Source organism: Pleurodeles waltl, chromosome 3_1 (genome assembly GCF_031143425.1).
Source record: "Pleurodeles waltl isolate 20211129_DDA chromosome 3_1, aPleWal1.hap1.20221129, whole genome shotgun sequence".
Taxonomy (NCBI): Eukaryota; Metazoa; Chordata; class Amphibia; order Caudata; family Salamandridae; genus Pleurodeles; species Pleurodeles waltl.
Window position 1 is genome coordinate 1,846,874,846 of NC_090440.1, and position 24,044 is coordinate 1,846,898,889.

The 24,044-nt window shown below is 42.3% G+C and overlaps 1 protein-coding gene across 7 annotated transcripts in view; it reads right to left on the bottom strand.

Moving 5' to 3' along the window:
* GULP1 (GULP PTB domain containing engulfment adaptor 1) overlaps positions 1-24,044 on the bottom strand; it is a 1,895,686-nt gene that overhangs the window by 722,257 nt on the left and 1,149,385 nt on the right. Inside the window, exon 1 of one of the 7 annotated variants that reach the window (XM_069225936.1) lies at positions 15,791-15,930. The exons of the other annotated variants lie outside the window; for them this stretch is intronic. The gene's annotated coding sequence lies outside the window, so the exon portion shown is untranslated. Of the gene's footprint in view, positions 1-15,790; positions 15,931-24,044 lie in introns of those variants that run through there. 7 annotated transcript variants of the gene reach the window in all.

Here is a 24,044-nt window from a genome sequence, read left to right on the forward strand (position 1 = left end):
TTGTTAGCTTTAGGACTCTGGGCACTTTACCCCTACTAACCAGTGCTAAAGTGCATGGTAACACTGGCTTATCCACAACTGGCATATTTAATTTACTTATAAGTCCCTTGTAAAGTGTACTACATCCGCCCAGAGCCTGTAACTTAAATGCCACTAGTGGGCATACAGCACTGATTGTGCCACCCACTTAAGTAGCCCTTTAAAAATGTTGCAGGCCTATAACTGCAGAGTCTGTATGTGCAGTTTTGCTGTCATGTTGACTTGGCATTTAAAACCCCTTGTCTGGCCTTAAACTCCCCTTTTATCACACACAAAACACCCCAAAGGTAGGCCCTGGAACATATACTTTTTAGTTTTGCATGTCCTAGTAATGGGTAATGAAAAACTCCCAAATTAGTTTTTCACTACTGTGAGACCTACCGCTCTCATAGGATAAACATTGGGGATTCCTTGATATATTTATTAAGTGTAGTTCCTGATTGGAAGGAGATAGAGCTGTTAGTTGTAGTACCTGTTGAATTGTAATGATAAATCCTATTTAATGGTAAAGTCAAATTTATCATTACAATTTAAAAAATGCCAATTTTAGAAAGTCAGAATTTTTCTGCTCATAGACCTGTAATCCTGCTGTCTGACTCCAATACACAGCTGGGTGGGTGACAGCTGGGCCTTGTGCTTTCCTTCTAGACAGCCATGTACAATGGGACTTACTGGGCATTTAACTGGCTTGATGGGGGGCAGAGCTTAGCACTGTTTTACTTACACCTGAATAGGCTTGTCCAGTTCACACACAATAGGGCTTAGCAACCCTACACTATCACTCCAAGCAGCTTGGAGCCAGGACAGGGGAGACAGGGCATCTGCTCTCTTCAAAGCATGCCTATATAAGCTTCTCCCACCTTCCTGAACTAGGGCACCAAAGTATAAATACTGAAACTCAGACACAACCACTTTAGTTCACTTCTGGACCTACAGATACTCTACCAGGAAAAAGGACTGATGTGCTGCTGAAAGGACTGTCACTATGCTGGACTGCTACTTTGCTGGACTCCTGCTTTGCTGTTCTGACATGTGCCTGCTGCCCTCTTGCCTGTGAGTGGGAAGAACTGGATCTGCATCTCTACAACCCTAAACCAAGAGTGATTCCAAGGGCCAGCTGACTGCCCTCCTGTTTTCCGGAAGTCTCAATGACACAAAAGGCTTCAAACTAACATGCTCCTGCATATGGACTCTGCAATCTGTGAGTCTGCCCTGTCAGGTTATGTCCCAGTCCTGGACCTTGGAAGTGGGCTTAATGTGCTGTGCCCCGTGTTCATCAACAGAACTGCTGCAAAGCCTCACAAAGCAATGCCATGCACTAGGATTTAAGGTTATTCAACAAGCCTTCCTACTGTTGCTGGCTCTTTAGCATGCACTTCCATCAGAGTAAACCTCATGGCACGCACAAATACAGCCTTGCGTGTGGGAGAGCTTTCGCTTCAACACTCACTTGCAAACAATAGCTGCGGCATAAACACAACCTTGCGCTATGGGCGGCGCTTCCACTTCAGCATGCACTTTTGAACAATAGCTGAGGCATGAACACAGCCTCATGCTGTGAGCGGTGCTTTCACTTCAGCGTGCACAGGTAGAGCAGACACAACCTTCCTAAAGTAAAAGCTTGGGATCTGCAAAGAGAAGATATGCAAGGGAAACCAACATCTCAACACAATTTTTGCCTGCACCTGAGATATGCTCTTGAATGCTTTTTTCCACCAGCATACACCTTCTTCTGTTCAAGCTTTGGTGCACAGAAGACTGTGCATGGGCACCAAACTGGAGTGTGCCACTTTAGTCAGCATGTGGGAAGACAACATCATTTACCTGTTTCCTGCTGTGCTTACCTTCTGTGTCTAGAATGGTATCATATTCCTTTGTGTGATGAGTGAGTCCAGCTTGGCTCAGTGAGAGAACATGGGCATTGCTATTAGGGCACTATTGATTTCACAGCTAAAATAGTGTAGAGGGGGTTGTTTACAAATGCCTTGGTCCTGGTTAACACCTCTTTCCATTAGCATTCCTTTAATTGTTGCACGGATAGACTGAAGGGCAAATAAAAATGTAGCCCCTGTAGACCAGGTGTACAAAAAGAGTGGCCCCTTTAGTCTAGATGGAATGTGCCATAATTCTCTTTCTTTGGATCTGGTGTTTGGACACAAAACAAACTGCACATAGGAAATTGTATGTATTTTCACTAGCATAATTAAGCTAATTGTTGTTATCTCATTGTTTCAATTGGTTTCATTTGGCGATTTTAACCCTTTCGGTGCTAGACCTTTTACCCCCAATGCTAAGCCTTTCTTTGGCTATTTAAGGTAGTTCGCGCTTAGGTCCCCATACCTTTGTGTCCACATAAGGTTTCCATGCCAAATTTGCGTCCTTCTTTTCTAACATGATGGGGATTCTAAAGGTACCTAGAGTTTGTGAATTTCCCTGGCGGGGACCGATAAATTCACCTAAATACAGATATAATATGGCTTATTTGCGGAAAATGGGGAAAAAGTGCTGTAGAAAAAATGGTCCGGTTATTTTCCTGCAAACTGCATTAATGAATGGTTTGCTGTGCTAAAACACCATCTTCCCAGCTTTCAGGAATAGGCAGACTTCAATCAGAAAACCAAAAACTTCAACACAGATTTGGCATTTTACTGGGATATAGCCCATTTTTCCTATTTTTTTTATTTTAACCTCCTTCCAGTTAGTTTTAGAAATTTGTGTGAAAAGCTATACAGTTCTGAAGGGTAGACAATTATAAATTCAGCAAGTGGTAATTTGTGTAGATCCTTCAAGATTTTTTCTATAGAAAGTAGCAGTTGAGGAAAAGAATATATTGAAATTGAGTTGAAAAAACAGCCATCTGTGTTTGTTTTCATCCTCAACTTGTGCTAACGATGGCAGATTTTCAAAACCAATATACTATTACATCCATTGGGAGCTTCTGTGTGGGATATATAGGACTTGTAGGTTTGCAAAGTACCCTATATACACAGAGCCAATAACTGAGCTGCACCTTGCAATGTTTTTTCATTGTGTACCCGGGATACAGTAACTTATTTGGTGAAATATAAAGAATGAAAAATAGGTATCAAGAAAACATATGTATTTCTGAAATGGGCACAACATATGGAGTTTAGAAGCAGTGGTTATTTGCATGTTCTGAATTTGGGGATACCCATACTAGGATATGAATTACAGGGTATTTCTCAAAATGACTTCTTTCTTACACAGTGTCTTACATTTGGAATGCACAAATGCAGAAAAAGACAATTGGCAATAGCACTTGTCTTGTTCTACTATTCTGTGTTTTCCTAAATCTCTTGATAAAAATGGTACCTCACTTCTGTGGGTAGGTCTAGTGCTCGAGACAGGAAACAGTCCAAAACGCAACATGGACACATCAAATTTTTCCACCGAAAACGAACTCCTTTTTGCAATGTGTCTAGCTGTGGATTTTGGGTCCTAGTTCAGCCAGCACTCCTGATAAAAATTGTACACTGGTGTGAAAGACCTAATGCCCGCAACAGGAAATGGCCCAAAATGCAACGTGAACACGTAACATTTTTCCCCCAAAATGGACCTGCTTTAGGCAAAGTGGGTAGTTGTAGGTTATGGGCCCTAGCTCAGCTGGCACCTAGGGAAAATTTGCAAACCTGGACATTTTTGACCTGTGTGGCTCTCACCAGGTTTTGCTACCCAGAAACCTTTGCAAAAGTCAAAATTTGTCTAAAAAATCATTTTCTTCACATTTCTGTGATAGGCAGTTCTGGAATCTGAGGGGAGCCACAGATTTCTAACCACCCAGTGTTCTCCCTAGTCTCCTGATTAAAAATGATGCTTCGCTCATGCAGATGGGACAAGTGCCTGAGATAGGGAAGGGAAAACAATGTGTAGAAATTGCGGGAGAACCAAAGTGAGTCCAAAAGGGCAGGTTTTTTTTAATACATTTTTAGCTGACTCTGCTTTAGGCACCCACACAGGTAGGGCAGAGTTTTTATCCGTACTGATGGAGCATTGCTGGGCGGTAGGAATTTTGTGGATTCCTGTGGATTCTGAAATTTTCTATCACACAAGTATGGGGAAAATGTGTGATTTCAGGAAAAATTGGAGGTTTACAGGGCATTGCGGGTATGAAAATGGTGTGGGGGGCATGTGAAGTACACCACCCTGGACTCACCCAGATGTATAGTCTCAGAAGTGCATGAGTCCAGTGGGTTTTTCCAGGTGGCAGGGTACCCAAGTCCAAAAAGTGCAGCTGCTCACCATTGCAAGTGGGGCGATATTGGTAGTTAGCCAAGGTCTTTTGGCCCATATGTAAAATCAACATCCAAAAGAGTCAAATGTATTCTTGCTTGCCATTGGGATGAGATGTTTTAGTCTGCGGGGGCAGAAAGACTGTCGCCCCCCCTCCCCAAAGTTGGGGTGGGTCATAACCCTGACAGCCATCACCACACTATTTGTTTTTATTCCCTGGTGTCTATTGGGCTGTGTGCCCTCCTCCACCCCCATGGGGTGGTGATTTGTGGTAATTAATTCCATCTGCCCCATTAGGGAGCAGAAATACCGTGTCCCCATTTATTTGGTGGGGAAGGAATGGCCATGCCCATGTCGGGCAGCCCCCCTCTTTTATTAAAAAAATGTTCCCCAGGCATCTAGTGTTCTTTCTCTCTCCTGGGGTGAAGATCAGTGGTAATTATCTTATCTGACCCATCAGGGCAGGCAGGAAGACTTTGGTCCCCACTTATGTGGGAGGGGGCATGGCAATGCCCCTTAGCACCAAGAAAATGAAAGCAAAGAGCCGATCACCTCATTTTACTTCAGTTTTTCCTCTAAGGACATCAGTGCGCAATAATAATGATGATTATAAAATAAACTGGAACTCAGAATAAGCAAGTCTTCAGGTTTCTTTTGATTAACTCACTTTTGTATTTCCTTTAAATAAGTTTGTTAAGTGTGATAGATCTAATGTAAATCAATGATATGTCAATATGTATGTTAAAGTCATGTTCATATTCAGGTGGTTGATAGGTTTGCTTCCTCAGCTATAAAAATCAGCCAGAGGGATCTATGGTGTGCTACAGATAAATCCTGCCCGACAGTGGCAAATTAAAGAAAACAACATTTCAAATGAAAAACAATATCACATAATTATTTGGAGGGTATGTATGTAGTATGATGTGTTCTGTAGATGAAACATGGAGGATATAAGACTGTTATGTTAGGTGTCTTGGGGTTTAGTACCCTCATGAAATTGTGTGAATCTTGGCAAATCACTATATCCTCCTGTGCCTTTGTTCCCTTGTCTCTCAATGTTGTAATTTGTAACTTCCTAAATGCTGGGAAGAAGTGTAAAAGAAAAAAAAATCCCATGCACACTTAGTTAGGAAAAACGATACACCGAGAGACTCGTTGCAAAGTCTGTGGATTTTAGTGTGGTTGTTTAATCTCCCCAAAGTGACTGATAGTGGGATTAATGGTAACCCTGGAAACCAGACAGAGTTAACATTTCATCATGAGCTGAACCCTGAAGGAACCATCAGAAAGGAGGCATAACCAGTAGAATGCAAAATACTGAAACAAATTCTCAGGTTACATCTGGGAGAGTCACTCAGAGATTGCAGTCACTTTTAGAAGCTGCAATCTCCAAGTGAAAAACAGAGGGTTCATGGTGTTGGAGTGCACCTTCAGATTTCAAGCAGCATAATACATCTCATTTACACATATGGCAGAATCACTAAGAACTGTGCCACAAAGCCGATAGGCAGTATCTAAAGTCAACTACAGTCACACATTTCAAGAATCATTTACTTTCCCAAAAGTATACCCCCCAGCCAACTAGTTGAAAAATCTGCATTGGTACAGCATAGAATTTGTCCATGTACACAATGTTTTCCTCCACCTGCAACACACACTTCTCACTATATAAACCATGCATGCAGCAGAAAGATCAATCATGGGGGTGAAACCTTGCATAATAAATCCTAAAAAGGCCCCAGCTCCTGTTCTTATCAGAAGCAGTGTTTCCTGTGGATACAGAAACGACTTGCAAAATGATTGTGAACTACCTTTTGTGTTGGTGCTTCCTTCATTTTTTATAGCCAATCTCATTGCCCTGTCCTCTTTCTTTCTTAACTCTAACCACTGTGCATAAAATGTCATCCGTGTTGTGGAAATTTCCACAATCATTAGTGCATTGTGTACTATAACTGCACTAATTCTAAATAAGTGTAGTGGATGTGTGTTAGACTGGGCCCTTTTTACAGGTCACCCTAAGAGTTTTTTGTCTTCTGTCGTGAACCTGGTTTTGCTGGCATTAGGACTTTGTACAGTTTTGCCCTGCTAACCAGTGATGAAGTGCTTGTGTTCTCTCCCTAAGACATGGTACAATTGAGATCTAATAAATTGGTAAATTTAATTTACTTGTAGGTCTCTAGTAAATTGTATTGTATGTACCCAGAGTCTGTAAATTAAATTCTAATAGTGGGCCTGTAGCAGTCATAGGCCCACCCACTAAAGTAGTACTTTAAAACTTTCCTCAGGCCTGCCACCACATCCTGTAGTGCACTTTTAAACTACCATTTCCACCTGGCAAAAAAAACCTTTTGCCAGGCCTAAACCTCACTATTTAATATTAATAGGTCACCACTATGCTGTAGGCTCTAACCACTCAGAGGCAGTGTGCATGGTATTTAAAAAGTAGGACGTGTGTTTATGTCTTAGGTGTCCTGGCAGGGTAAAACTCCTAAAGTTGTTTTACACTATGTTAAGGTCTATTTCTCCCATTGACTAACATGGGGTTATCTTATTACATTTAATAAATTCTAACAATGGATAGGAAAAAGGTAGAGATTTACTGTTTATGCTCAAATTGTAATTTTAAATCCTCTTTAATGGCGAAGTTGTATTTTAAGTCAGTTCTGAAAATGCCACTTTTAGAAAGTTGGCATTTTCTTGTCTAACCATTTGTATTTTCTGTCAGTGTCCTGGGTCACATGACTGTGAATGGCTCTGCTGTTGGAGTTTGTGTATTGCATCGAGAAGGTAACGCAAAGAGGGCTTACAATGGACAGAATGAGCATCCGGACAACATGAATGGGGAGGGGCTATACCTAGCCCCACTTAACTTCAATGGGTTGTACCTCTGCACACATTAAGGAATCTGACACCATGCCTGCCCTGCCTTTTGTCACCCTTAGACAGTTTGGAGCCTTGGCAAGAGAATTAAAAAAACATTCAAGAACCAGATGTGGGGGTAGGATAGAAAGCCACCACATACAAAGGCTGGCACCATGTATAAATATAAATACTGGATTTTCAGAGCCACTCATCAGAACTCTCAAGGACCTGTGGAAGATGCAAGATAATTACTTCCTTGCTGCCAGAGGACATTTACGGTGCTTGAGGGACCACCTTCCTGTCTGAGAAGGAAGGTTGGATCTGCTTCCCTTCATCCCAGGATAACCAGAGTGACTCCAGAACAAACTTCAGACACCTCCTTGCACATGACCTGCTGCAAATGGACAAGCAACTGAACCTGCCTGAACCCTGCTAGCTAAGGTTGTATGACATTACAATATGGCCCAAAACCATGTATGCCTTCACGGTGCATTTTTACCGCATAATTTCTATTTGTTTTTTTACCACCAAAATACCTTTATCACACACCATAGAATGTCTATTTAAAGTAAAATAAATAAATATATATATATATAGACACGCACTACCCAAACGCCCCACATTTGTTAATTACCATTACCACTCAATAACCTTACCCACCCCAGAACCTCAAAACACGCCTGTTACCCAATAACTTTACCCAACCCAAACCCTAAAAACACCCTTGCCACCAATGCCCCTACCCACCACTAAATCCTAAAAACACCCTTACCACATAACACTTTCACCCACCACAGCCCTAAAAATAATCTTACCCATCCCTAAACCCTTACCACCCAATACCCTTACTAACCCTAAAACCTAAAAATACCCTTACCACCAATACCCAATATACCCACCTAAATCCCTAAAAATACCTTTATCTCTGAATTTCCTTACCCACCCTTAAACCTCAAACCTCAAAAACACCCAAATACCTCACCAACCCCTAAACACCTAAAAACACCCTTATCAATCAATACCCTTACCCACCTTAAACCCTAAATATACCCTTACAAACTGATACACCACCTATTCCTAAATACCTTTACTACCCTATACCCCTACCCATCACTAAATTCCTTCCCAACCCTAAACCAAAAACCCCTTACCTAACTAAAACCTTAAATATGTACGTGTGTATATACATATATCCTGGACCTTTAGCTGGCATCAGAGTGTACTCTTTCTGAAGTAAAGGTGAAAATCCTTAAGTCTGGATTCCTCATGACCAGACCCATTCATTCCATGACCCCACCACCCGGAACTACCGCCAATTTGAAGTACAGGTGAGACCTGCTCTTTTCCAACAAGAAGCTACAGCAATGACCATATTCAAAGACCAACTAGCACCTAGTGCTAGTGTGATGATCGTCTGTGATGCCTTACCGGCACTTCTTTCTAGAGTGACGACCATCCACAATCCTCAGCCTTCTCTTCGTGGCCTTCTCCATCAGAAATTGAATGGAACTATGTGGAGTTAGAAGGTAACTTTTCATTGGGACTAACATGATCTCTTTATCTGACTGCACTCCTTGCGGTTGGCCTGAACTTGTGACTTTTCAATTATCCGGTGTAAACAGATAACCTCCAGTGGTGCTTTGTGCTTTTAGGCATTACTTCACTTAAAACCTTATAATTTAATATCTCCAGTTCTACTGATTTGATAATTGGTGCTCTGGTATATTTTTATTTATTAAAATGTACTATATTTTTCTAAGTTGGTTTGGGATTTGTTTCTTGTATTGTACTACTGTTTGTATGCTGAATAAATTCTTTACACATTGCTTCGAAGTTAAGACAGACTGTTTTTGTGCCAAGCTACCACAGTGTTAAGCAAAGGCTAATTGAGAGATGTTTGTGGTTCATCCCGGAAAAGATTGTGGTTGTTGTCTGAGTGAGGCATTTAAACTAGTCAACCGGTAACCCAAATTCTTACAATGTGGATGACCAATTTGCAAATGGCATTATTATGTATCTAAGCTGAACTTAGGTGTGTAAATATCTTCTGAATCAGGCACTCTGGTTATTACTTTTCAATTACTAGTGAACTCTCTGCATTTCCCTTAGCATACCATTAAAGATGGGCTTAAAACACATCATTTTCCAGTGTTGGACACTTTTACAAGTTTTAAAGCCATACTAAACAAAAATGCAACATACATGTTATGCACCGTTTCACAACTCCATTTTTAAATTGGCACCAAGAACATACAACACAGGAACAAATTGGAGTATTTTTATGGAATGGATACTCTTCTGCTTGGCTCTGAATAGTTTGGTTCCCTGTCCTATGTTGATCTCACTAAAAATTGGTTCTTTCTGTTTTTGACATCTACCTCAGTGAACATGACAATTGTGCCTGTCCACTGAGGGTCTTCTACTTTATACTGACTGTGACCCTAGTGTTTGGCTTCAAGGTCGCCATGGCAGAATGACAGTGGTGCCACTGTCAATCTCTACTCGGAGATAACTGTACTACATAGGATGGGTTGCCTATCAGCTCCTTTCTGGTACAGTCTGTACAGTCTCCCTTACCTGGTTCTTTCTTCCCTTATACTGTCTGGGAAATGTGTGTTCAGAGCCTGTCTGCTTACTGGGTAAGGACAGAGTGGTTAGCTAATCTGTTTAATGCACATCAAACTGGCATCTCTTAGGCTGGACATTCCAAGTTCCTCCCTGGTCCTTGTTGAAGCTTAGTGGGTATGGGAAGGCACTACTCTTATCTGTGTTTAGCTCAGACTCCCTCTCTTTTTGCTGAGTGGTGGTAATGGCATCCTAGCCTAAAGATAATTAACACTCCTCACTAGGCATAGCATGGGCAGATACCAAGAGCCAGGAGACAAAGGCAGCAGGCTCATGCACAGATCATGTAGTTACCATGCAGGAAATATGCCTCTTAATTAGATGGGCACCAAAGATTCAACTGTAGGAGGCCCCCTTATTAGACAAGCTTTTCCACCAGGTAATGATGCAAGATTGGCCTCATCAGTTAGGGGATTTGTCTAGGCTTCCTCCATTTTCAGGGAAAACTACACACACCAGCATGGAGGAAGGACATAGATCTAGAAATGTGATCCTTTGGATTCTCAAATCTCCCTTCCAGAACTGTAAACAGAGTCTGCCATTGAGAACGTGTCACTCTGCGGCAGATTGCTTGTTGAAGGACTCTACTAGTGTGGCTGAAGGAAGTGGACATCAGCTCATCAGACAGCATACTAGACTAGAACAAACTGTCTGTAAAGATTGTGGAGGCAGTTGGCACTTCAAAGAAAAGGATGTTCCAGGTTACTGCATAAAATAGGCAATCTGGCTTCACATCAACATTGAGGGAAACAGAGGAAGCACCTTACTGTCACTGCAGGTGACACCGTTACATTTGTGATCCTCCCCTGTGCTGGGGAGCTTCTTTCTAGCATCTGGTAGATGCAAAAGAGTGCCTTGCTGAGGAACATCATATTTGAACCCTTGGTGTCTTCCCCATGTCTTGCATAGTCTCCAGATGTGTCCTGCACTAGTAGCAATCGGCACTGTCTCTCTAGATGCGCTTCTATTAGAAATTCTAGACTGTGACAAGTGGGTTTTGTGCTGCAGGCCACCAACCTTTTTTAGTCCATTTGAGGGAATCAGGGTATACTGGCACCTTGAACAGCCTTTACCCTCCTACAGCTAACTCAGTGGCTACTTTTAGGAAATAACCATCTTTTGAGTGGCTTAATCCCCAGATTTTGGCCATGTTGTTTTTGCTACATGTAGGACTCTGTGCACTTTACCCCTGTTAACCAGTTGTAAAATGCCAGTGATCCTCATTTCAATATGTTGAAATTGGTATATTTAACCTATAAATGAGTAACTAGTATATGGTACAAAGTGTTTGCATGGTCTTGAATTTAGATGTCACTAGTAGACAGCAGCCCCTTTTATGTCATAAACTACAGTGACAGTGTAAAGCAGTTTCAGGCCTATTGGCAGTTTAAATACTTCAATTCTACCAGTCAAAAAACTTCCTTTTAAATGTTATTAAGCCACCACCAAGAAAGCCTTATTGCTCATAAGGCAGGATGCATGGTATTTAAAAGAAGGACATGTTAAACGTCCTTACAATGACAAAGCCCTGAAAGTTATTTTCACTGTAGGACAGCTGGGTATTCCATAGCAAAGCATTGGGATGCAATATTGAATTTAATAATGTTATCTCTAGCTAGGAAACAAATAGAAATGTAATTCTTGGACTTTTTAAATAGAGAGGAACACTGTAGGACAATTTGTTGTAGGGCACACTGGAACTGCTTCAAAAGTGGGTATGGTTACCAATGGGAAGTTTTACTCCATTAGTTAAGGAGAGAGCAGGAGTCATCCTTAGGCTGGTATGAGGCATAAATGGGATACCGACAGTACCCTCCCTAGAACACTCTTAGTCCCGTGGAAGTTCAGAAGGGGGATGAACCTACCTGTTGTCTAAGACCTGCAAGGACCCCTGGAAGACTGGACCTGCTTTCCCTCTTGTACAAGGACAAAGAGGTGAACTCCAAGGGTCATATGGCTAGCCTCCCGTTCAAACTACAGGGAAAAAACAAGCTAAAGGAGGCCTTTCCTCAACTGCCCAGCTGAGCAGTTCCAATGGGATCTGCCCTGGGTCCTGATGGTGGCTACTGCTGAATGAGTCATGACCCCCAAATGCTATTGCTGAGGTCCTCGTACCATGGGTTGTGTTAAACTGTGCTCCTTCTACCATCCTGAGAAACCTAGAATTTGTGGCTCAAAGATCTCCGGAGGACCATGCCAAACCTTCTAAGTCGATCCAACAAAGGTGCAATCAATGGCACAGGGCTACAAATTCAGGATTTTTTGACCAGAGCTTTTCCACAGCAGCAAATTTGATTCCGGCTGATTCAGCAGAGATGGTACCCAGCTTTGTGGACCTCTTTTTGGCTATAGCCTAAAGCTGTGTCCCAATGGAGGAAAGGAGTTCCAAAAAGTGACTAAGTCCAAACATAGAAATCTTCAGTGGGCAAAGTTTTCAAAAGTATCTAGCTGGTAATGGGCCTCCCTTGGATATGAAATTAAAATTTCTCCCAAGGCATGGTGCCTTGGCCTTCTGAAGTTTTTAGACTTCCATTATAGAGACTGTATATTTCTGATCGGGTCGAACCTAGTTTCAGTTTCTGATCGACACTTCATCACAGTCAGCTTCAAATTGCTCCAAGGTCCTGGAGTCCTACTTCACCCCAGTTGGGGATTAACAATTTATTATTCACCTTAAACTTTACAAAATTCATTTCTACATTATCCTTGTTGTTTTGATGTCATTTTATTTATTAAAATTTACTCACTTTCTCTAGATTGGTTTGGCATTTTTTTTGCCTTGTGTTTTGACTTTATTACTATTTTGGCACTGGATAAATATTTTACACACTAAATCTAAGCTAAGCCTGTCTTCTCTTTACCAAAGCTACAAGGATGCTCACATCAGGATAATTTAGTGACTTTAGTGATTCCTTGCAACAAGGACTTTGGTTATTGCTTAAGATGGGTCATCACCCATCTTCATTAATACCCTAATTTTGTACACTACTGACCTTTTGGGACTCAATATACTGTGCAAAGACACCAGCCACCAACACCATCAGAGTGGCATCCTCTCCAAGGAAAGGTAGCCACCTCTGTTAATTTGGGTGGTGGGACAGTGGGCAGACCAGAACATTTTCCTTCTGATCAACTGTTCAAGCCAAATCACTGCAATACATGTATTAGTACCGTTAGTCTAGTTTTGAAGACTAACCCTGTGAAACATAGTATGTATATTGTACAGTTAGCTGTTTTTATAGTGCTTAGCATCTAGAAGCTGTGATACTATTTGCCGTTGAGCCTCTGAACAAGAGGGTCATGGAGGTTTCTTTTCTTTACAGATTTGTCTTGTGTGTATTAATGTATTTTTATTTTATAGCACTTACTGGACAAATGACTTATTGGCTAGTGTTATGGTGTAAACTGTATTCTAAATGTCCAAGCCACTGCGCCTCGTTAGTAAGCGTTGGACTTCTGCGGCTCACTTCCCCGAAAGGGCCAAGTGTTCGAAAGGACTATTTAGGCTTCCATTTTGAGTCTAATAGTACTGAGGTCTTGGCCCCAGGATACTAGTGATGAGTGACATGATGATTGAGCCCAAAATCCCTTGACTTCCCTGGTGTGCCTGGAAAAAACATCTTGTTGTATTCATAGACAATTAGTACAAATAGTAAAGAGTGTGTCTGTTTTCTAGTGTAATTGGTGTTTTGACACTGCGAGTCTAATAGAAAAGGCATGTAAGAGTATTTAAAAGAGTACTCGCTAAGTACAACTTTCATTCTTCTAGAATGTTTTTTCACATCTGCCCTTTTGTGTGCATAATTTTAGGGTATTTTATGTTCCAGGAAAAGGTGAAAAACACATCAAGATCAACATGAAGGGCAGTATTATGACAATACTACTGCCACAAGTTGCACTCTGGTGAAAAGAATAGCACTGACTCATTAAGCAAGTTGCACATCTTTCTTCATTTTATGTGAGGTTATACTGAAAATGTAATATTTAAAAAAGTATTTGAACGTTTGGCATTGATTATAATATGACGCCCACTTGGACCAGCATTGCGGTATGTAGAAGTATGCCTGTTGTTCAAAAAGGATGGCATCACAGAGTCCCTAGAAAGCAATACATAAGCAATGCACATAGGGCCTCATTCCAAGTTTGGCTGGCGGCGGGCGCCGCCAGCCAAACGGGAACCGCCAAATGGCCGCTCCGCGGTCAGAAGACCGCGGATGCCATTCTGGCTTTCCCGCTGGGCTGGCGGGCGACTGCCAAAAGAGCGCCCGTCGGCCCAGCGGGAAAGGCCCTGCAACGAGGAAGCCGGCTCCGAATGGAGCCGGCGGAGTTGCAGGGGTGCGACGGGTGCAGTTGCTCCCGTCGCGATTTTCACTGTCTGCTAAGCAGACAGTGAAAATCTGTATGGGGCCCTGTTAGTGGCATGGGCAGTGCAGGGGCCCCCAGGTGCCCCACGACACCCGTTCCCGCCATCCTGTTTCTGGCGGTGAAAACCGCCAGAAACAGGCTGGTGGGAAGGGGGTCGGAATCCCCATGGCGGCGCTGCAAGCAGCGCCGCCATGGAGGATTCCCTCAGCCGGGGGAAATCCGGCGGTAAACCGCCGGACCCGGCTGGGCGACGGTCAGAATACTAACTGAAGCACCGCCAGCCTGTTGGCGGTGCTTCAGCCGGCCTCCACCCTGGTGGTCATAGAACGCCAGGGTCAGAATGAGGCCCATAGTCTTGAATAAACAATGTGGGTCACCTCAAGACATTGTACAGAACTCTTGAAGGACTGCTATAGGTCCAAATCTCAACCCATCATCAGCGTAAGTCTCACATTCAAATAATTGCATACAACGAAAAACCACGTGCAAAAATTGACAACTTGTGTTGAAGCAATTGTGTATTACTTTTGAAAAGACTTTCCAGGAGATATTACATTTGGGCTTTTTAGCATCAGTAGTTGTCATTTTCATTTAAACCACTGGATAAAGAAACTTCTTGATGAGCGCGCTATTTGTATTATGAATAAATGTTAAATCAAAATCTCCTGTGAGTACGAACTCTCATAAAAAGCACACCACACCCATTGATTAATTCAGCATGGCATGACAGTAAAGGCAACATTTACTCAATCACCTCGATATCTATAACTGTCGTGTCCAAATATACATGCTAAACAAGTGATCTACAAAGCGGAGCAAAACTTCCATCTGTCCATGCCCTTGAAGCACCCGCTTCAAACTGTAAAATGGCACATGTGCATCTCCTCCTCTCCTCTGTTGCGGCAGAACACAATTTCACCTCGCTAAAATTATCATTCTGACACCAGTCATCTTAATTATGCGACTATCTTTCTGTGGTCGCCAACCCTCCTAACCGCAGCAGTTTCAAAAAGCGCACACATCAATCTGCTTTCTTTCAGGAACTATTCGTCTTAGCAATAACAGACCGAGCCCTCCTAACCAAGCAACTTCAGAGGGAAAACGCTTCATTGTAGGAACGCGCTCTCCTTTGATGAGGAAACAACAACCTCCTCTAGAAGTTCAGGTTCAGAACAATGTTTTCCCCTTTCCTCGCTCGCACTCGGAGCCACTAATGCAAACCTTATGCGAGACGAGGCAGCGGCGGCTCTTTCTTTTAAAATTACACGACAGAAACGTACAAACGTCCTTTCCCTCGGCAGAAAGACGACTCAGATTTGTCCAGTGAGCGTTAAGAAAACTTAAAATACACTCGGAGTAACTGAAGCGGTGTCTACATGAAATTATTCAGCTGATGCCAGCTCACTGTAGGACCACGGACGTCCGCTTCCTTAAAAAGACTGACTCGGAGCCTTTTCAGTCAAGCCACCTCACGTCAGCCTAGTTTGTACACACTGGTGACCGAGGCGCGTCCCGGGAGTCGCAGATTCAATGTGTTTTGATTCACTCCCAGAGCAGTACCTGGTCTCAGTGCGGAATGAATATCCCGAGGTTCTGTCTTCTAGAAATGTCAAATGTTTCTGAAAACGCAAGAAGTGAAACTACTTACTTCGCTCGGTGAAGCCAGGCAGGAACTAGGAGGCGGAAGTGTTGCTGCTTGGCTTAATGGCTTTCAGATGTGGGAGAGATGGCACTGAAATCTGCAGTGCAAAGCGCACTACATCATGGGTGGAACTGCCGAGGCGTTCGGACATCTTACATGCCTTCCTGTTAGCTTTTTTTTAGGATCGGCGCCAAACATTACTTCTTTTGAAAGTATTCATAGCCACAAACAGTCCCGGGTCTTTAAAAAGGAGAGTAAAAATACGCGTACATACACACCATACAATGCCATAATATTTCAAAACAACATGTTTTGCTTCTTCTAATAGTCCATGCTGAGAGAGGGTTCAGATTGTCCACTAAAGGCATACCTAGTGCAGGGTCGGTTATTGTGGAGTGCAGTGCCAGTTATCGTGGAGAACTTAGCCTCTTAGAAGGCTAGACTCTAGGCAGACATCTTCAGGTGGCTATTAGCTACCATCCGTGACACTTCAGAGATACCACCTACCCTTTGATCTTTTCTATGTCAATGAAAATTCAGTGCAATATCACAGTTCATCACAAAAAATATATATATTTTTTTATAACCAATGGCATTCCATAATCTGCCGAATCATCATTCTTACCCCCATCACACCTAGGTATATTGTGTAATTTCAGGAATTTTGTGTTTCTCATTTTATGCAAAATTCCTGAAATTACGCCATTATACTGTGTGTAACTACAGAGCATTCACGGGAAATATTTACCAAGCACAGGAACAACAGAACTGTTGTTATATGTGTTTTGTTAAAATGCGTCTTCGCCGCAAACATTTACGTACGTGTTTCACTCTGTTAGACTTTTCATCCTTGGCGTGGTCTCCCTTAACTTTTTGCCTCTGTTCCCCAGGTTGTTGATGTGTGCTGGACTCTGATTTTGCTGTTTTTATTACTATGGGCACTTTACCACTGCTAACCAGTGCTAAAGTACAAGCGCTCCTGTTTAAAATGTGTACGTAATTGGTTCTCCATTATTGGCATATTTGTTTTACTGTTAAGTCCCTAGTAAAGTGCACTAGAGGTGCCCAGGGCCTGTAAATCAAATGTTACTAGTGGGCCTGCAGCACTGGTTGTGCCACCCACATAAGTAACCCTGTGATCATGTCTCAGACCTGCCACTGCAGTGTCTGTGTGTGTATTTTTACACTGTAAATTCGACTTGGCAAGTGTACCCACTTGCCAGGCCTAAACCTTCCCTTTTCTTACATGTAAGGCACCCCTAAGGTAGGCCCTAGGTAGCCCCAAGGGCAGGGTGCAGTGTATGGATAAGGTAGGACATATAGTAATGTGGTTTATATGTCCTGACAGTGAAATACTGCCAACATCGTTTTTCACTGTTGCAAGGCCTGTCTCTCTCATAGGATAACATGGGGGCTACCTTTAAATATGATTAAAGTGTAGATTCCCCTAGAGAGTAGATGGACATGTGGAGTTTGGAGTCCCTGAACTCACAATTTTAAAATACATCTTTTAGTAAAGTTGATTTTAAGATTGTGCGTTTGAAAATGCCACTTTTAGAAAGTGAGCATTTTCTTGCTTAAACCATTCTGTGACTCTACCTTGTTTGTGGATTCCCTGTCTGGGTCAGTTTGACAGTTGGGTTGTTTTTCACCTCGCACTAGACAGCGACACAAAGGGAGCTGGGGTGTAACCTGCATTTCCTGATTAGCCATCTCTGCTAGGAGGGAGGGGTGGAGTGGTCACTCTCATATGAAAGGACTGTGCCTGCCTCTGACAATGCAGGCTCCAACCCCCTGGTGTGTGTCTGAGGCCTTGCCTGGGCAAGGCAGGATTTAACAAGTAGGCGTGAGTCCCCTTTGAAGAAAGGTGACTTCAAAGACTAAAATGGGTATAAGAAGGGTACCCAAATCTACAGACTTTAGAAACACTTCTGGAACCAAGAGGAACCTCTGCCTGGAGAAGAGCTGATAGCTGAGGAAGAAGTGCTGCCCTGCCTGTGACTGTGCTTTGTGGAGCTTTCCTGCAGTGCTGCTTCTGTCAGAGTAAGAGGGCAAAGACTGGACTTTGTGTGCCTTCCATCTTGTGAAGAAATCTCCAAGGGCCTGATTTAGAGCTTGCCTCCTGTTGTTTGAAGTCTCAGGGACAGCAAAGACTTCGCTCTGCCAGCACCTGGTGTCTCTGGAGAGACTCCTGCTCTGACAAGTGGTGCCCTATCCAGTCCCTGGGCCTTTGAAAGGAAAGCTGGTGGAAATCCAAGAAAATCGACTTCGGATGATTCCGGACCGACGCAGCTGCTGAATCCGGTAACGCCGCCTGCACCTGACGCCGTGACCTTCGCTGGAGCGCGACGCTCTTCGCAGGCCCGACGCCGCTGCGGCCCCGATGAAGTTCGTGGCTCTGTGAAAGTCGCCGCACCCCGTCGTGACCGACGCTGCTCAAAGCGCGTGGATTCAACGTTTCGCACAGACGCCACGATCCCCGACTTTGCGCATCGGCTTGTTTTCACTCTTCACCAAAGGTACTGTGCTTGGGGGTCTAAACGACTCTGTGTCCGGCGCCGCTGGTGTCGTCTGGTTGGGAACGACTCCGTCACAACGCCATGTTAACATCTCATCGAAGCATTTTTGTTTCTAAGCGCTATTTTTGAGTTTAATCTCTAAAAATTCATAACTTGACTTGTGTATGTCGGATTTTTGTCATTTTGGTCTTGTTTTGTTCAGATAAATATTTCCTATTTTCCTAAACTGGTGTTGTGTAATTTTGTAGTGTTTTCATTAATTTACTGTGTGTGTTGGTACAAATACTTTACACCTAGCGCTCTGAAGTTAAGCCTACTGCTCTGCTAAGCTACCAAGGGGGTAAGCAGGGGTTAGCTGAGGGTGATTCTCTTTTACCCTGACTAGAGTGAGGGTCCTTGCTTGAACAGGGGGTAACCTGACTGTCAACCAAAGACCCCATTTCTAACACACTCTAAAATATCGCACTAAATGATGGTCACACATTTCACGTAAGTATGCCTAATTTCTCATAATTTTGCTGAAATTTCACACAAATTCTGCAAAAAGCAAATTACAGTAATGTCACACAGAGCAAAGGCCCTTATGTCTTCATCATGCTTCTTCACCCCATCCCTTGCATTTGTTTATAACAAAGCAAGAGGAAGTGTGTGGAATGTGATTAACTCAAACCAATGGATAAGAAACAAACACATAAAAGTAGCTAGAAGACAAAAGCACGTGATCTGTCAAGGAAACATGCAATATTGACATCTGAAAGAGGCAATTCTCATATGTATGTAGAATGTAGTTATTTGTGTATGTGTACAGCACAAGCCTCGTTAGGAAAGCAAGTACGACATAGGGCCAACTGACAATAGTACGAACCAAGATAGTTCACAGAGCAGTGACAAGGGCATAGTGCTAATGCATGGGTCAAAATGTAGAGATCTTTGAAGACGTGACTTCAATTATTTTCTGAATTGGAGAATTATTTGAGTATTTCTTGTGGCCATGAGGATTTCACTTCAGATTCTGAGCAGGGAGGTTGAGAATGTCTGTGTAATGTTTTTAAATATCTTACAGCTTCTTGTGTCCAGTATGGTGGTTTCTTAACTGTGCTGACTCGTGATCCAGAAGAGTTGGTTAGTTTGTTGGCCAGCAAGGCAAAAGTGCTATTCATAGCGGTCTTTCAGGAACCAAGTCTAGTGTAAGGGAGACTGTAGACCAGGACGTTATCTTGATCCAGGTTAAAGTGCTTAAAGGCAGAGACAGCAGTTGAGAATTTGCTTTCAGGAAGTAATGATTTCATCTTTTTCAAGAAGCAGAGCTACTACTCCTATGTTGTCTTGTTATTCTTAGGGACGTTCTTTAAGGAAAAGGTTGTCGCTGAGTGTAAATCCATGGAACATGGTATAGTTAAGGGTATTTGGTTGACGTCGCCCAGGTTCATATCCCTGAGTTAGGTTTGGACTAGTTGTTTGCTGTTGTTGGCAAGTAAGTTACATATGGTCTTGGTGGGAGTGGTGTTTCAGACAGGCATAGGAGTTGGTCATCTAGATCTGAAAGTTAAGGAGGGGGTTGTTGAGCCATTGGATGCCGAAGGTTTAGGAGATTACCATGTAAAAGGGTTTGTCATTGGCATATTGGTGAATTTTGATGTTGCTGTTTGTGAGCAAGGGGTACCATGTAGAGGCTGAAGGTAACAGGGGCATGAGGGAGTCCTGGTGTACATTGTAGGGAGTTTCATGGATCTTGAGGTGCCAATTGGGTGAGCTGGTAGTGGCTTGATAGGTAGGTGGAGAACAAGGGGCGGACACTGCCAATGAATCCCACAAATACATTAGAATGGGAATGAGGGTAGGATGGTTGATGTTGTTGAAAGTAGCTACAAAGTCTAGTATCAGAAGTGTGAGGCCATTCGCATCTGTGGTCACTACTTGTTTAGTGTCAGTTTAATTTCTGCAGAGTGAGCTGAAGTTATTGTTTTAACATTGGAAAAGCCATTCAAATAAGACAAATCCACATAAAACAATCAATTAACTACTCTAAAAGGCAAGTAGTCTCTCAAAATAATCTCATCCTGTTGGGTAATACATTAATGTGTCAATTTCGATCAGAATTAGTTCATCCTATTATTTGATCAAATAAGGGTTAAGAATGATTATTAAAAGATATAAGTATGTCCAAGTCTGGTTGTGTTTCAAGCCAAGACAATATAGGAAGCAACCAGCATGTAAATAGCTTCAGAATCCATTTGGTAGCATAAGGACATAGCCTTACGAAAGAGTCTTATGTTATTCTTGAAAACTGGGCCTTGGAGCTCCCTCTTTGCAGACAGAGTTTTAGTACACAAGTAGCAAACATGCAACAAAGTCTCTTGGTCCCCTATCACACAGTTACAAAGATCCAAGACAATATTGTTGCTGGACCATTTTGTGGTCCAAGGCATGCAGTACTCTTTGTCTGAATTTTATATAGAGGCTCTTTTTTGCTTCTGGGTCTATACAGTGCGTTTATATTTTGTAGGAACTCAGCACCTTGATGTTTGGGCATTGCACAAGGAGGATCACTGCATTTTTGTAGCATTTAATCAGGATCTGCTCCTCGTAACACCTTTTCATTGCTACGAAACTCGATCTTTATATTCTGGGTTCTCCCAGAAACCATCACACCCCATTTCTTTTAGAGATTGAGTGATGTGGTCTAGTCAGCACGATGATAGGAGAACTTTGCTGGTTTAACCAGCGAGAAATATGTTTGGTAAACTTTGAGTGAAGGTCTGGTCCGAGCCATTTCCTGTGTAGAGTCTATTTTAGGGTGATCACAGATTCAGTGCTATGTAGCCCCATCTTGACCTTTTGTGCCTCCATTGATGTACCCAGGCAAGGGTCTTCTGTTGTCTTGGTACTTTTTATGTCCTTACAGGTCACCACCATACAAGGAGGTATCCATTGCTTTCATTTTGTAGGCTTGAAGAGCAGGTTCTATCAGTCTTTCCACAATTGTTTAAGAAATGTAGGAAGGAGCCTGAATTCTGGCTCATAGCAGATTCACTTTTCAGAACTTATTCTGCCCATGACATTGTATTGTCAATGTGTAGTCCCAGATAATCAAAACCATTGATGTGACCCTAAGCAGCTCCATTTTTTGTAGACCTCACATTATTTTTTGGATTCAATGGCATGACATTTATTTTCTTGGTATTAATGAATAGAATTTTGGACCTGCAGTTGGATTTGAACCCTCTAGATAGGCAATGCATTGTCATATCAGTTTGTGCTAGAATAACAGCATGATCTGCATATATTAACAATGGCATTTTCTCTTCTCCCATTGATGATATGTCCAGTTTTAGCACCAGCAGAATTTTGTCCTCAATATTTATAAACAGTCTCAATAGAATAGGTGCAAGCAACAGTCTTGCCTGACTCTGGTTTCCATCTGGAAATTGGATGTGCATTTCCCTTTTGGTGCATACTTAAGCCTGGCTGTGTTCTTCCAATTTTGCAGATACAGGGTGACAAGGAGTTTTTCTAGTGGGCATTTCTCCCTCAAAAGGGACCAGAGTAGGGTTCTGTAAGATGGGTCAGGTCTACAAAGACTATGTACAGAGCAGATTTTGTAACCAATCACATGTTTAATACATGTTAAGTCTCATTGCCTCTCCTTTTCTAAAGCTAGTTTGGTAGTTAGACAGAATCTTCTAATTGTCTGACTAGTCCTGGATATGGCTGAGGAGCAGTTTACCGTCGATTTCCCTTGTACTGTCTAACAGGGAGATTAGATGAAAATTTCTAGGGTCAACACAGCAGCCTTAAGAACTGGTACTATAAATTGAGTTCTCCAGGAGGATGTAACTTCTCCATATTACCGAACAGAGCTATGTGCCATCTTCAGAATAGGGGCACAAAGTGATGTGTTAATGTAAGTGTAGAATACGTCAAATGGTATTTTTTCAGGGACTGGCATATTTAGTGGTTTTTGGCTACTAATGGTTTTAGTACTCTCTTCTTCCATGACGTCTGGTACTGGGGTCTTGTTTTTTCTCAGACTTAGATTACTATGTATATCAAACATTATAGGAGACTTATCATGGATCAGAATAGAGTTTCTGGCTTTCTTATATAGATCTGAAAATAGAAGCAATATTTGCACATGCCACTGCTTGGTCTCCTACCTTATTTGACCGGAACTGCTTACCTGCTATTTAGTCACTACAGAACCAAACCTAAAATAATGTAATCCATTGTAAGCTAAAGCAATCCTGTGATCAACAACAGACACTGGTTTCTTGAGTCGAAAAAAGAGGCCTAAACTCAAGAACATACAGTTAAACTAAATCCCCATAAGCCATCAGGGGAGATCTGCATTCCAACCCCCAATTTCAACTGAATGCTTTATGAAGGTCACAACAACCATTATTCAAAGAAGCTCAAGCAACTCTTCTGTTACAACCTGCCATGCCGTTAAGGGTATCACATGAAGGGGAACTATCCTTCGTAGATAATTCCTCAATACAAACCAGTGTGAAACCGGTTTTAAAAACCGAACTTCCCACAGTTTTCCTTACTTAGTCTGGCATCCAGTCAAAATGCAAAAGCCTAACTCCTCTGTGGCACCCGTTGATTTGAACAAGCCACACCTCATGTGCTATCAGTAAGTTGGATCCCATACCATATAAGTATTGACTATAAAAAGTCTAATCACTTAATTGCACAGTTTCAGGCTTCCTTTCCCTCCTTTTCCAAAACCAGATCAACCAGATTTTATACACACAGTCTCCTTAGCCTAAAGCGCAAAAATGAAAAGGTGTTTCCAGTTTTGATACTCATTATCTGGAAGTATCTTCAGTTATGCTTTTTTCCAATCCTATTCTGCTCCTGTTTAGGACAGCACCGAAAACGTCTAATTCCCAATAGGCCACTCAGTTCATTCGCTAAAAAAGCCAAGAAATCAACCATTTTTGGGTCTCAGCTGGCTCTTTGTAGGCTACAGTTGGCATGACCCAAAAAAAGGTTGCCTGACTCAAGACTATTTTGCTATCATCGGGGCAACATCTCATCCTGCTGTCACTGATTCACTCCTGCCTATGCTACTTCCCGTCACAACTGAAAGTAACATCTGATAGCTTTGTCACTACCCTGATGTCTCCAGAACAGATGTCTTCTTTCACTCTGGCACTAGCCATTCATTGGAAATCCCAGAGGAGGAATTCTTCATTACAGGTCAAATAACAACAAATCAAATTCTGGGCTGGTTCTTCCTAAATGTTACATTCGCTGTCATAGCCTACTTAATACTCTGGGGTGGCTGACCCCCACACAAAATAATAACTAATTTACAATATCACTGTCTCTTCCCCAATGCTTGTGAAGAGCGTATTTGAACTGGTCAGTTACATTTCATGATGTTTCGCTGTCTAGTCTAAGCGCCACATATATATAATTTCATGGTGACCATTACCATGCCATGCACATTTGATAATAAAGTTTTGTCACTTTCTTTTTCATTGAGTTTCCCTTTCATTGGATGATAACTCAGAAGTGGAACAGAATGCCACTTACCTCTTTATTTTCTTCATTTTCTTCTGGTTTAATAAATAGTTGCCCTCAAGGGCAACAAAAGTTAAGCCAGCATTCCTCCAAATATTAGGCCACTCTTTCAGATCAGAAGACTAGACATCTGTTATTGGGTCAAAAACAGAGATAAAAGATCTGACCTAACCTAGGAACAGATGGAAATAAAACCTTGACCTGTCCTC